The sequence below is a fragment of the Salvelinus sp. IW2-2015 genome, linkage group LG13, assembly GCF_002910315.2.
Source record: "Salvelinus sp. IW2-2015 linkage group LG13, ASM291031v2, whole genome shotgun sequence".
Taxonomy (NCBI): Eukaryota; Metazoa; Chordata; class Actinopteri; order Salmoniformes; family Salmonidae; genus Salvelinus; species Salvelinus sp. IW2-2015.
Window position 1 is genome coordinate 29,156,321 of NC_036853.1, and position 4,929 is coordinate 29,161,249.

The window sequence follows — 4,929 nt, forward strand, 5'->3', positions numbered from 1 at the left end:
CATAAGGCAAAAGTGATAACWAAGTGGCTCGGGGAACACAACATTGATATTTTGGGTCCATGGCCAGGAAACTCCCCAGACCTTAATCCCATTGAGAACTTGTGGTCAATCCTCAAGAGGCGGGTTGACAAACAAAAATCCACAAATTCTGACAAACTCCAAGCATTGATTATGCAAGAATGGGCTGCCATCAGTCAGGATGTGGCCCAGAAGTTAATTGACAGCATGCCAGGGCGGATTGCAGAGGTCTTGAAAAAGAAGGGTCAACTTCTGCAAATATTGACTCTTTGCATCAACTTCATGTAATTGTCAATAAAAGTCTTTGACACTTATTAAATGCTGGTAATTATACTTCAGTATTCCATAGTAACATCTGACAAAAAATATCTAAAGACACTGAGGCAGCAGACTTTGTGAAATGTAATATTTGTGTCATTCTCAAAACTTTTGGCCACGACTGTAGCTCGAGAATCGGGATGTTAGATTTACTCAGTGGATTTATTTTTTGTTAAAATGTTGTTTTCTTAATGTAAAAAAAGAAATAAATCAGACCCTATTAATTTATGCATACTTTGTACTCGAATCTCGTACCTGCATACATGGACAGAGAATTACGTAGTTGGTATGCAAAATGTGTGCATGTTGGCAGGCCTGGAATAGAGTTGTGTGTGTGCATGGAAGGAGGAAAGAGTGTTAGGAATAGAGTTGTGTGTGTATGGGAGGAGGAGGGATTGTAAAGAATAGAGCTATGTATGTGTGGGAAGGAGTAGCTGAGTTAACTGGTCGCAGCACAAATTGGTTTTGGTGGCAGTGGGGACTTTCAGTAAGTGACGTTAGACTGATAGGTCCTAGTCTCAACAGAAACAAAGAAAATATGCATTATCTTGAAACCAGTATAAAGGAAATTTTACATTGTGATTCTTATCTTTTGTGTCATAACAATCCTTGGTTCCTGCCTGTGTCTGGTCAAGAGATCGGGGGGCCTTCCGGAGGAACATCTGGCAGAACGCCCAGAATATGTTCTTTAAGTTAAGATAGGAGACGGAGACAGTCGGTTTAGATAGCAGTATATAAGGCTCTATTTAAAGAATACCCTTGGGGAGCTCACTTCAGACCGGTACTTATGCATCTAAGTTTGACTGTGAGAGTGATTCATTTAATATTGGCTTCAAATGTCCTATGTAAGAATTTCCACCACACCAGTGTAGACTTAATGTCTCTTGCTGAGCTCTGTCTGAAGAAAAKAAAAAAAGGAAAAAGGAATAAAAAAGAGAGGGCGGAACTGAAAAATGGGCAGAGAGCATACATTTTGAGTTCAGATTTAAAACTCAGTGTGTGTGTGCTTCTGTGCATACATGTATGTGCGCGAGTGTGCGAGCGTGTCTTTGTAGCACAGGTAAATAAGTAGGAAACCATCTTGTCTCAGTCAGAGTTCAAAGGGTCTCTCTTCTGTTCCTCTCTGTATCTCTATTGATCTCTGTGTTCTCCTGGGGCTCCATTACTGAGATAAGTGGTTGTTCCCTGCTCCTACAGCTGCTGCTCCTGTTCCTTGATCTCCTCTACCTAGCTCAGTGTTAGCGGGGGGATTGTAAAACCACCATCTCCCTTTGTAATTAAAGAATTTTCAGGAACTAGAATAAATCTAATCTGAGCGTCAGAGGAAGCGAGAGAGAGGGATGGAAAATGAAAGAGGCTGTCTCAGTGGCATGGCTTATTGGAGGCGGGGCTTTCAGATATTTCTTCTTGGCCACCTGCTAGAGTAATGGTAGAGTAAATGTCATTCCTGTTCATCATGTTAAGTTCGTATACTGCAAATGTAGAATTTTCTTGAATATTTACGCTGACCTGACTCCCAGTCCACGGACCTGACTCCCAGTCCACGGACAACGCCAAACCCCTAGCATCCAGAAGACTGATGCTAATCCCCGACGAGGAGGCTGCTGAGGATGGAGCCACCAATCGACATGGAGCAGCAAGAACGGCAACAACAACCGCCAGACCAGAAACCATGATCCGGCTGGGATTCAGCAAAGCAGTTCTCCAGAAAGGTATGACCTGTGTCTGACCTCAATTGCCTGGTGAAACCCACAGGGCTACAGAAATCAATTGAAGCCAGTTTCAAGACACCCCAGAAACTAGAACAGTTTTGGTTAAAATACAGAAATTGCTAAGATTTAGCCCCGTTTAACATATTCAGAGTATACCCCCTTTCCCACACAGAATCTAAGGTAGTTACAGAACAGCTTCACAATGAATGCATTCAGGACTATGACATACACATTTGGTTAAGCAGGTTCGCCACCCTCGAGTCGACGGCTAGGAGGGACCTGGACGAAGGCAACATCTGGACTGGGGCACAAACATTTTATTATTTAAAAAAATTCAACCGGAGTGGTTGGAGACCAGCACCTCCCAAGTACCATCATGCTGGGGAACAACAGGGGCAAACTAAGGTTCATATTATTAGTATTTTCATGTGTACATATGAGACACGCCAACTATATGTATTTTAACCAGTTATATTTGATTAAATTTGTAGTTGAATGTCGAAAGCTAACGGCTAACTAGCTTAGCACTAGCCTGACAGTCTATGGTGTTTTGTTACATTGAATATGTATGCCTCTTCTCTAATTTATTTTCCTATTAGCCAGTTTAAAGAGGAAACGGTGGTGTACTATTGTAGCCTATGTAATACAAGTGTATTATTCTAGTGGTTTTGGACACCAYCACACCATATTTGAATAAGTAATAATTAAATGAATAAATGAGAGCTACTGTATATGAAGTGTGTCATTGAGAAAGGGGTTACGAAACAAGCTGTTTGTGCATTACAGTTGAACCTCAACTCACCCGTTGCAAAAACTAAATCAAATACAGTAGCTACTTCGGTTTGTTTGGGCGTGATCCATGCATTGGTTGTATTTAGCTGGCCGAAAGAACTAGCTGTATGTTGTTACTACGTGCATAATCATCCATGTCCCACATTTTCATTGTCATTTTATTCACAGTGAGCTTGGGAGGAGAATGCAGAACCCTGCATCACCTCAACACCAGCTAAGGAAGGGAAAGGGAGAGGTAATTAGAACAGAGGGAGAGAGAGAGGACATACAATCTCAATTCATCTTTCCTCGATTCCTTTGCATCATATATCCTCGCCTCCTTTTCAAATGCGTCAGAGTATGTACATTGGGAGCAGTAATGCTATCTATGAAAATTGTAATAATTGACTGCCATTAAAGGTAATGCTGTTCATTATTTTGCTTTCCCCATCATCCCAGAAACTAATTAGTGGGGGAAGCTGTGCTCATCTAACCTGCACAATCATTTTACACAATTCAAAACTGGTTATATTCAATTGGTATTAAATAAATCTCTATTAGTTTCAATGTTATTAAACTAAAGTGGAAAGACTGACATTCACTAAACTGGTGCCTCTTTTGTCTCCCGCAGGTTACGGGGGGGACTGGGAGAAAAAGCCCCATCGGGGATTCTGCACCCCATTTTGCATGACTGTGGAAGGCTTCTTTGATTGACAGTCTCTCTCTCTCTCACGCTACCATAATTCCAATGGATATCCAGTGCAGGATATGAGTGGTTGTAATGGATGACAACCAGTGTGGGAATGTGGACTATTTATGATAAGGTTAAGATTCATTCAAAGAAGGGGTCAGCAACCCAGTCCTGATTGTGGTAGTTCTGAGTGTCACATGTTTTATTGAACTTCTAACACTGTTCTGCAGAGAAGATCAAAACATCCACCCAGAGAACCAACACCATGTGCATGCTGTTCGGGAGCAGCTTCAGTCAGAGCAGGAAACCCCCACCGAGCCCAGGCCGCAGCACTACACTGACATGTCCTTGACAGGCTGCACTGCCAGTAGAAACCAACTGTGGCCAACTCTTCTGTGGTTCCTGTATAATTACGTATTGGAGATGTGGGACCTGGCTTGGTGCTATAAACTATGTCCCATCTGTAAACAAATGGTGACATTACTTTTCCTGCTCTTGCATGACCACGCCTCATTGCAGCAAGTTCAGGATGGGCAGGCTGAGTTCGATACTCATCTTGCAGAATCTCAACGATTACAACTGCAGGTTCTTAGGCCAGCCCAGATCTCTCATGTATCGCCTGCGGGAGGTCCCCACGCTGCAGCGCCACGCCTTCAGGGATACTTCCTGATTTGGCAGAGTTTTTCACAATGCTCGTTAATAAATGCTAGTGGCCATGACAAAAGGCAAAAGAGAGTTGCCTTGGGGGTGTGGTTTGATGTGGATGTTTCTTGGGTGTGTCTTTGCCATTCAACCGCAACAAACAAGTGCAGTAGTGAGTACAGCGAGGGAAGCTGAGCTAGCTTTGCTATGGAGGGAACAATATTTTGAAGTGGAGGGTGGTCAGCTAATTCAGTTCTATATGTAGGYTAAAGCCTGCACGGACCTTGTGTTTAGCCAAGCTGACATCAGCTAGCTAGCCAACACAGTCTCACTGCAGAATTAGACGTTCATCCAATTTCTCCAAACTGCATATTTCGAAGTTACTCCAAAAGTCACATTTTTAAGTGTTTTTATTATTCCTACTGCTCTGTATCGTTCCATTTCTCCAAATTTAGAAGTTAAGGATTAAGTTCAGGCACTCATTCCGAATGGTTGAGGTAAGGGTTCAAATGTGGGATAGGGTTAACCCCCCCCCTGAAAACAGTGTCCACAACTGGGAACGAACATGGGACCCAGAGTAATGGCATTACGCCCATCCACAACACCCTAGAAAAACCCAAGYCTACTTGATGGTAAAAGCGCTCACTGTTTCCCCTAGTAGTCGGTTTTGAAGGCATACATCCTCAGGACATGGATAGACATCCAATTTTGACATACATCTTGAACGACCTGGCTGAGCTAGCAATGTCCGCGGTCTTCAGTCAGTTCAGCTTTCCT

General features: G+C 42.9%; 1 pseudogene; it reads left to right on the top strand.

The window, feature by feature from the left end:
• Positions 1 to 3,600: 3,600 nt before the first annotated feature.
• On the top strand, positions 3,601 to 4,289 carry LOC111971692 (E3 ubiquitin-protein ligase RNF170 pseudogene; annotated as a pseudogene).
• Positions 4,290 to 4,929: the final 640 nt, after the last annotated feature.